This window comes from Pelodiscus sinensis, chromosome 1 (assembly GCF_049634645.1).
Source record: "Pelodiscus sinensis isolate JC-2024 chromosome 1, ASM4963464v1, whole genome shotgun sequence".
Classification (NCBI taxonomy): domain Eukaryota; kingdom Metazoa; phylum Chordata; order Testudines; family Trionychidae; genus Pelodiscus; species Pelodiscus sinensis.
Window position 1 is genome coordinate 271,002,665 of NC_134711.1, and position 10,446 is coordinate 271,013,110.

Below are 10,446 nucleotides of genomic sequence, written 5' to 3' on the forward strand. Positions count from 1 at the left end.
AGAGTCTGCCCCTTTAAGGGCCCTGGGGCTGGGGGAGAGGAGAGGAGTTTTCCTGGTTTGACCCAGAGTGGCCATCAGGAGGAACTGGGAAGGGCTGGAGGCCCCCTAATTTGAAATAAGTGTCTACACAGCACTTATTTCTAATTAGCTATTTCAAATTTGGTATTATTCCTCATAGAATGAGGTTTACCTAATTCAAAATAAGGGCTCCGCTATTTCAAATTAATTCTGAAAAAGTGGTTTGTATGTGTAGACAGCTTATTACAGTTAATTCGAAACAACTTCTGTTATTTTGAATTAACTATGTAGTGTAGACATACCCTTATTTACTCCTTCACATAATACAAGAATTTTGGATCACCATATGAAATTCATGGGCAGAAGATTTAAAACAAAGTAAAGGAAGTACTTCACACAACACAGAATCAACCTAAGGATTTCATTGTCAGGGGTATTGTAAAAGCCAAAAGATATAAGGGTATGTCTACACTACCACCCTAGTTCAAGCTAGGGTAGTAATGTAGTCAACCGGAGTTGCAAATGAAGCCCGGGATTTGAATTTCCCGGGCTTCATTTTCATGTTGCTGGGCACCGCTATTTTTAAATGTCCGCTAGTTCGGACTCCATGCCCCGCGGCTACACGTGGCACGAACTAGGTAGTTCGGACTAGGTTTCCAATTCCAAACTACCTGTACTCCTCGTGGAACAGGAGAATATTGGGAGAAGGATCACACTGTAATTATCCTGTACTTTCCCCCCTCTCTGAAGCATATGACATTGGCCAGCATGAGAAGACAAGTCTGAGCCACTATGGCCACTGTTATGTTCAAACTATCCTTAGTCTACTGGTAAAATGGTTCTCCCCTTTTCACCTGGTTTACCAATCATCCATAGATGGTCACAGCACTAAACATATTACAGTAATCAAGCACGCAACCATGCAAAACTGATATAATTGCTTAATTAGCTGAATGATTATTCCTGAACCTCCAGTCCATTAGAAGGCTTTTATTTTAGGTATTTAACTGAAAGAAAGTTGCCAAATAGCACTCGTGGATGAATTTCTCTGAGACACAGACCCTTAGTATTAAAAAAACTAAAGAAATCAGAACTCTCTTAAAAGCATTCTTTACTGAGTCACAGCTCTTAATAAAGGCAAGAGCTTTTCTTAAAGACACAATGATACAGAAATCAACTCCACTGAAGGACTCATTACTCCACAATAACTGTTCCTAGCTGGGCCAATTCATTTTCTTGTCATCATTCAGCAGCTCTGCCCTAGCACAAGAGAAAGAAAAATTACAGCAAGGAGATAGAAAATCACTTCCCAATTAGAGTTAAATTCTGGCTTCATTGAAATCAATGACAAAACTCCCATTGACTTCAATAGGGCCAAGATTTGACCTTCAGTCTAATAATTGGCATCTGGCTTGTCTTATAGATAGCTCAGCAGAGGCACACCCTTACACGTATTTTGCACAGGCTACAGCATGAAATTAATATAAATCAAAGCACTGCAATATAAAAAGTAAAAACAGGTTTGGATGATTGAATAAATATGAAGCAAGTGCTTCCCAGAAAAGAAATTAACAGTTCAAAGAAGTCTTGGTGTTTTCAAAATTAGGGAGAGATGGATTTAATGGATGATGGAGAGACTCAGAGTGGCGAGACTCAAAAGTAGGATCCTTAAAAAGTGTGTGCTGATAGACTGCAGATGAGCCTTAATGAGAAGATTAAGGTGTACAAGGTAGGGGGCTTTAAAAATGATGCTACCAACTGAAAATCCCCTTGCTATTGTCATGCTGGTTGAGAAATCATACCATCTCACAGAAGCTATTGAATATGATGCCTGCCTTCCATGTGAGTTACATGGAATACTTAAATGTTTCCTTTGTTTCCTGACAGCTAAATATGTCGTGGTGGGTCCACAGGACAAGACTGCATGAAAACTGGGGCAATGGACCAGGGGGATCAATGGGTTGCCCATGTGTTCTGATGATAAACAGAAGGACAGAGAATTTATTAACTGGAAGATAAACTGAAGAAAAGACACACAAACAGACAAAAAGGCAACAAGGATTGTAAGACAGATTTGCAGTATGACCATGTAGCGGGCTCCCCAGCCCCACCCTCTTCTCCCCAAGGTTAAAGCAGGCCCTGAGGCCTAGTCCAGCACAAATGCAGGCCTTGAGGCCTAGTCCCAGCTCAAATGCAGGCCCGGAGGCTTAGTCCACGCTCTGAGTGGATGGGGTAGGGGGGGGGGGTCCGGGCCTTCCCTCTCCACCAGATCCCAACCCAGGGCCCTATTATTGGTGGGTGGTTCCCACCACCGGCTCAGTGGGGAGTTCTCCCCGAAACACACCAAGCCCACTGGGGAGTTCCCTGCCCCTTGTCCTGGGTTGCTTCCTACCTCAGCCCTGTGGCCAGCAGAGACCACACCTGCAGAAGCTGGACGTGAGGTGATGGATGTGATGTTGGCAGGTCCAGTGTCTGGGGCAGCAGCAAAGGGGTCATCCACCGTGGCAGGGCAGGTGGCCCCCCAGAATTGGCATTGCGGGGGTGCTCAAGCTGGGGATGGTAGCAGCAACTGCGGTGGTCCCGGCAGCTCTTGCTCTGGCGGCAGGTCCATCTGTGGCTCTGGAGGTTGGGCAGGAGCTCCTTCTTCCTCAGAGGCCAGCCCCAACTGAGCAGCCCGGCAGCCTTTTATACTGGGGCTGCACTGCGAGCATGCCCAGCAGGGCTGCGGGGGAGGGGCATATTCCACCCAATAGGCGGGCTCTCTGCCCCCCTGTTCAGTGCGGGGCAGGCCAGCCCCGTCAGAGACCCTAAGTAAAGCTAAAGGAATTTTTGGGCAACATGTTTGTTGGAAAGAGACTTCCAACCATTAGCAAGTTGCTGCTTGACTCCTACTGTGTTCATGGAATTAGGACTTATGTATTCTATTTGTAAATAGATAGAGTTACATTACAGAAATAGCTGAATCCATCATCAATTTCTCCATTACATAGAAAACAAGACCCTCAGTTTTGGCTAACTGCTTCGACCAAAAGGAATACCCCTATTTTCCAGGCAGTCAATAAAATTAAGGAGGGAGGGTGATATTAATTTTTATGTGAAAAGGACAACAAGGCTATGGTGCCACATAAGTTATATTTAAACAGTCAAACAAATGGTATGTAGGCCTGTTGGTAGCTCTCCGCAGCAGTGAACAGAGTTAAGTGAACATATTAATTCAAATTAATGTACAGGTTGCCCTTATTGCCAGAGACAAAGTTGATAATTTTATTTCTCATAGATTCTTCTATATTCTCTGAAACTGGTTGGCAGACAGTTTGAAGTACAGTTAATTGGGCAGTAAGGATGTTTCAGTAAACATTTTACATTTTTAATGGTGTTACAATTCTCACTGGTTCAGCTGTTAACTAGAGTAGAAGAGGAAGGAAGAAAGAGGCATTCAGTTGGTTATAATAGTCAGGGATTACTCAGTCTTACTAGAACAGCAATAGAAGAAATATAAATTAAGAATTCCAGTCTTCTCCTTCACCAAAGCCATATGCATTTTTAGAAATCAGTGTAGATGACAAGCCATCATAAAATCTCCAACCCAAATCTGCATCTTTTCAACCCTCAGTGCATCATGGGTGCGTCTAGACTGGCATGATTTTGCAGAAATACTTTTAACGGAAAAGTTTTTCCATTAAAAGTATTTCCGCAAAAGAGCATCTAGATTGGCACGGATGCTTTTGCACAAAAAGTGCTTTTGCGCAAAAGCATCTGTGGCCAGTCTAGACGTGATTTTGTGCAAGAAAGCCCTGATCGCCATTTTAGCGATCGGGGCTTTTTTGCGCAAAACAGTTCTTCCCTGTCTACACTGGCCCTCTTGCGCAAGTATTCTTGCACAAGAGGACTTTTTCCCAAGCGGGAGCATGAAAGTATTTGTGCAATACACAAGTATTTGTGTAATGAATTTGTTCATTACAAAGTCAGTGCTCTTGCACAAATTCAAGGGGCCAGTGTAGACAGCTGGCAATTTTTTGCTTTTGCGCAAAATCTTGCCAGTCTAGACGCACCCCATTAGTGTAGATGAGAAGAGAACTTCAATGTGTACCACTGTCCAAATCTCAGTAAAGATGTCAGTACCCTTTGCCATCCTGCAGGTTGCACTATTAACATCATCACCATAGTGTACTTGTTTTGATGTAGAAATTCTACAGATGGAGAAAAACCCAATAGCATTAGCAGAAATGACGGTAGACTGACCTAATTCAGCTTTGCATGAATAACTTGAAGAAACCATAGAGAATATGTCTCAGAAAGGTAGCCGTCTGAGGGTACATCTACATTGCACAACTATGTCAGGAGACCAGAGGTTCCCTGAAATAGCTACCCCGTGTCTAGACAAGTTGCATGCTATTTTGAAATTTGGTGCTTTGTAGATGTGCCAAATTTCAAAATAAGCTATTTTGAAATTGATTCGAGATAAAATACACAATTTGCATAGTGCAAATTGTGTATCTTATTTCGAGCTTAGGGTGCTGTGTAGTCACATCATTAGTCAGTAATTTTAAAAAAGTGAGTTGTCCTGTAGTACCTTAGGGTACATCTACACAGCAGTGTTATTTCAGAATAATGTCAGTCCCTTCAAAATAACAGTCTGCGACTACACAACAAACAGTTATTTCAAAATAATGTCAAAGGATATGTCTACACAGCCGTTATTTCGAATTAACTTTAATAGTGTCTATACATGCAAACCGCTATTTCAAATTTAATTTTAATTCAAAATAGCAGAGCCCTTAATTCGAATTTGGTAAACCTCATTCTACAAGGAGTAACGCCAAATTTGAAATAGCTATTTCGAATTAAGTGCTGTGTAGACACTTAATTCAAAATAGGGGGCCTCCAGCCCTTCCCAGGGAGCCCTGGTGGCCACTCTGGGCGCAATCAGGAATACTTACTCTCCTCTCCCCCAGCCACGGAGCCATTAAAGGGGTAGACCCTGGCCACAGTTCCTGTGGCAGCTCCAAGCCTGCCAGCCCAGAGCCAGCAGTGGCCACTGGGGCCCCTGACCTCAAAACATGAGCTAGAAAGCCTCTGGCAGCCAGCCCTCCACCGCTCCCCAGGAGCAATCTGCCAGCTCCCAGGAGCCTAACAGGGGCTGGAGAAGGTGGGTGCCTTCCTGGTCAAGGGTGGAGATCATGGAACTTATTGAGGTTTGGGGAGGATGCCCCAAATGTCCATGATCTCTGCACTAGATGGAGGAACGTGGCTGTCTATGGCAGGATAGCTGCCAGCCTGGCCACCAAAGGCCACGTGCGAACCCAGGAGCAGGTTAGCACGAAAGACAAGTTGTTCTGGTGAGACCCCCAACCCTAAGCCCTGAGCTTTTCCTTCCCCCTTTTTCCCCTTACTTCCCCCTTTCCAGCTCCCTCCTCCCAGTTTTCCCCCTCCCCTCTCTCACCCTTTTCAACCTCCTTTTCCCAGTTTCCCCAAAGGTTCATCCTCCCCCCACCCTCAGTTTTGTTCAATAAACCCAGTTTCTATTTTTGAACATACATGTCTTTTATTTGACATCAGGAAGGGGGGCTTGGGAGGGGTAAGTGAAAAGACGTGAGAGAGTAATGGGGTATGAGCCCCTGGGGGGGGGGAGGACTGAGGAGGACTCTCCCTCAGTGCCTCCTGGATCCTAACACCCTCCCAATGGACCCCCTGGATGACACCCTGCAGCAAGTGCAGCCAGGCTGATGGCAACGACCTCACGAGACACACCGGCATGTCCAGGGGCAGTTCTGGCTCCCTGTGGCCTAGTGCTGTGGTGTCCTGAGTGAGGGCGCTCAGGGCACTCCAAGACAGGACTGCTTTGCTGTCCCTCATTGAGGTAGACAAGCAAGCGGGAAACCCTGAAAATTGTCTCTCCGGGGTGGGGGTAAGGTCCCTTTAAACACGGAGCTCAGTCAGCCTCAGGCAGCAGCCCCACACACTAAGTCCTAACCTGATGTCCTTCCGGCACTGGTTCTGGCCAGCATTAACTTCGGTTCAGAGTCCACTCAGCGTGGATGTGCTATTTCTAAATAGCAAAATGCTATTTTGAAATAGTTTTTGTGTACAGATGCATTATTTCGAATCAGCTTAATTCGAATTAACTATTTCAAATTAAGTTAATTCGAAATAGCGCTGTAGTATAGACATATCCAAAATAATGTCAAGGTGGAGGACTTCTTACTCCAACTATTGCAACCCTTATTTTATGAGGAGTGAGGGAAGTAGGAAAAGGATGATCTTCCTCAGACTTCCTGCTGTGTAGACAGCACCAAAAGCTGAAATAAGTTATTTTGACTTAAGCTACACAAGTGACGTAGCTCAAGTTGTATAGCTTATTTTGGCTGTAGCCCTGCTGTGTAGATGTGCTCTTAGGGCGTGTCTACCCAGCAAAGTTATTTCGAAATAACTGACGTTATTTCGAAATAACAATGCGAGCATCTACACAGCAATTCCATTATTTTGAAATAGTTTCGAAATAATGGACGGCTTATTCTGACTTCTGTAAACCTTATTCCACGAAGAATAATGCCTATTCCAAAATAGTTATTTGGAATAGCAGTAGTGTGGACGCTCTACTGCTATTTTGAAATAGTCCCTTACCAGGGCCACTCTAAGTTAATCCTACCTAGTGCTTCCTAAGGCTCTAAATCAAGGTAGCATGTCCACATTAGGGAAATCTGTTTTGGACTAACTTCCCTGTAGTGTAGATAGGCTATTTCAAAATAAGCTATTTCAGAAAAAAAATCTGAAAAAGCTTCTTTTGAAATAGTGGGCTGTGTAGATGTACCCTTAGAGACTAACAAAAATATAGATATAGCATCATGAGCTTCCATGTCCACAAGAGCTCATGATACTATATCTATCTATATCTATATCTATATCTATATCTATATCTATATCTATATCTATATCTATATCTATATCTATATCTAAAAGGGTGTGTCTAGACTACATGGCTCCATCGACGGAGCCATGTAAAGTAGTTTACTCGACATAGTCAATGAAGCAGGGATTTAAATAATCCCCGCTTCGTTAAAATAAAAGCGTCCACCGCACTGTGCTGACAATCAGCTGTTTCACGAGGCGTACAGATAGTTCGGAATAACTACGTAGTTCGCACTAGCCGGCTTTTAAAAATGGCGGAGCCGGCTTTATGCTAATGAAGCCCAGGAAATTCAAATCCCGGGCTTCATTAGCAAGTTCGGTATGCATACATTACCCCGCTAGTTCGAACTAGCGGGGTAGTGTAGACATACCCTAAGGGTATGTCTACACTGCCACCCTTGTTCGAACTAGGGTGGCTAATGTAGGCATTCGAAGTTGCAAATGAAGCCCGGGATTTAAATATCCCAGACTTCATTTTCATCTTGCCGGGCGCCGCCATTTTTAAATCCCCCTTAGTGCAGACTCCGTGCCCGCGGCTACACGCGGCACAGAGTAGGTAGTTCGAATTAGGCTCTAATTTGAACTACAGTTATTCCTTGTGGAATGAGGTGTACCCTAAGGGCATGTCTACACTTGCACCCTAGTTCGAACTAAGGATGCAAATGTAGACATTTGAAATAGTCAGTGAAGCTGGGATTTAAATATCCCACACTTCATTAGCATAATCTTGGCTGCACGCTTTTCCAAATGCCAGCTGATTCGAAAGTGAAAGTGTGCTCTGGATCTCATTAGTTCAAATCAAACCCCTTGGTTGGAACTAAAGTTACTCCTTAAAAAATGAGGCTACATCTACATGACAACGCTCTTTCAGGGTACTGAAGTATCCCAAAATAGTTATCCCACATCTTAAAAGTCATTATTTTGGTATTGCTATTCAGATGTCCCTGTAAGCCTCATTCCACAAGGAATAAAGGACATTTTGGAATAGTGGGTTATTTCAAAATTTGTTGCTGTGTAGACCATGTCAAATTACAAAATAAGCTATTCTGAAATGAGATCAAAATAAGATACACAATTTGTGCAGCTCAAATTGCGTATCTTATTTCGAGCTATATTGCAATGTAGATGCACAATGGATTGTACCTACACCTACAGAGGCCTCAAATTAAAAAAAAATCTGCTGAAAACATGTTTTGCTTTGCTATTAACTTATCAATGCCTAATGATTTTATAGAATCACCTCAGCAAGTTGTAACAGTGTATAAAATGAAACTTCCTGCCTAACCAGTGTACACAGAGTGTAAAAATAGTACTTTGCAGTTACTGCTGTGTTCTGCTATTTCCCATATCCAGAATTTTCACGAAGATTTAAATAGTAAGGAGCAAGAAGGTGGCTTGAAGTTGTATATATATATATATATATATATATATATATATATATATATTTGTAGGCTATAACTTCTTCCTTACTTCACTCCTACTAATACAGACACATACTGAGGGGCAGGTTAGTGCCACATGCTATTTATCTTATTCCCAATAAGCACATCTAAGCAGTCATTTAGTGCAACAAGGGGATTATTCTATGTGAGCAGAGGGTGAGACTGTCTCCTCATTTGAGAGCAACATTTCCCATTCTTTTCAAATACACTTCCTGCCTCTGTTATAAATATATACTTCATTTTTCAAACCTACAGCCTTAGCAGTCAGATCAGGTACAATCAAGGAGCTCAGTCCTTCTGTCCTTATATAACGGAATTATATGTGCACAACTGTTGGGTCAAGTCCAAATCAACTTTTGAACTATGAAATTTTTCTACAAACATTTTCTGGTAACAGCAAGAGACAATTCAATAACTTTTTACTCAGGATAGATGGGAAATCATGATATTTATGTCTGCATGACAATGATTGAAACTTGCCTATCAGTTGAGAACTGATGGCAGTTTAATCTATGGTATCTCAGAATTCTTCTTAGTGACTTCACAGAAATGTGAACTAGATTATGAAGAAGAGAGATCCTTGTCATCTTCCAATGTTTATTAATTTGCAAATAGAAAAGTTGACAAATATTAGACATGCATTTTAATCGATTTTTCCCCTCAGGCTTATTGCACAGATAAACTGTCTTTTTAAAGTGCTAATTTTGTAAGGACTCTGACCTATCATAAGCACTAGGTAGATGATTTAGTGCTGTCAAGTAAGTATTTCATTATGGTCCTTATTTTCACACTTTCCTGCTTGTTCAGGCTCATCACAGTAAAAGAAAAGGCAGATAATGATTTCTCCAATTTATTACTGCATTTGTCTGGGGGCAATTTTCTGATTGAAATGACACTAAATCCGCTGGGAAGTAGAAACTATGGACCTTATAAATATGCAGCCATCATTTCTCTGATCACCCTTTTGACGATGCTGCTATGACTGTCATAATAAGCAGGAGCATTATGGAGAAAGCGTTTTCAACTTTAAATTCCATGGAGCATTCCCAGCACCCCACCAAATTGATATACATTTTATTCACCATAGAATCTAAAAAATTTAATACACCCACTATTGCCAGTTGCTGTCAGCTAAAACTCTAGTTATCCACTTCAGAATGTCACAATCAATATTTAAGAAAATAATATTGCTGCATATACTTATGTATATTATGTTAATGAAGAGGATTTGGGCAATTGATTTTCCTTTGCTGCCTATGGGCTTCAGCTGGTGTGCTCCAGCATCCTACTCTTTCCATTTTCTATTTAACAAATAAAACAAATTTTATATATAGATAAAATCTCCAGGGAGTGACAGAGAAAATGTCGTTCTGCTGGAAAGAATACAGCGGCTATTTTCTGCTGCCTATAGGCTCATCATTAATAGATTTTTTATTTATCTAATTATAATTTCTATAAGCCAAGTTCCCCAGACTCTGCAAATAACGTACTGCAACTGGTACATTATACCTTCCTCGATGAACAAGCCTGAGGATAGGGGAGCTATTCACATTTTAGTTTGATTTAATAAGCGCATGGTGTGGTGACAAAGCTGTCAACCAATCAGAAGTGACTGCAACTTAAACACTTGTCCCTTTGCACTACATTTTGACAGCTAACTGGACAGGAGCACAGCTGGCTCCATGATCTGGTCTTTTATCTGCCTTTTCCTAAGGCATGTCAATGGACCAAACCACTTTGGAACTAGCCAGTTGTTTGCTTTAAAAGGAAAGCTGTTTCTAGTTCCTGACATGGGGGCAAGGGTCTGGACTCGATGACCTCTCGAGGTCCCTTCCAGTTCTAGTATTCTATGATTCTATGATTCTACAACTAGAGTTATCATCTCTCTTAGGATACGTCTACACTGCATCCCTAGTTCAGGCTAGGGATGCAAATGGAGACGACCGAAGTAGTTAATGAAGTGGGGATTTAAATATCCCACACTTCATTAACATGATCTCGCTGGCGCGCTACTTCGAATTACAGCTGATTCGAACCAGGAAGTGCGCGCTGGGACACGTTAGTTTGGACTAAAGCC

General features: G+C 42.2%; 1 long non-coding RNA gene across 1 annotated transcript; it reads right to left on the minus strand.

The window, feature by feature from the left end:
* Window positions 1–1,112: 1,112 nt before the first annotated feature.
* On the minus strand, window positions 1,113–2,652 carry LOC142827100 (uncharacterized). Its single transcript, XR_012901516.1, has 2 exons — window positions 2,411–2,652; window positions 1,113–1,278 (listed from the first exon to the last, which is right to left on the minus strand). It is a non-coding gene; the product is annotated as an uncharacterized LOC142827100 (long non-coding RNA).
* Window positions 2,653–10,446: the final 7,794 nt, after the last annotated feature.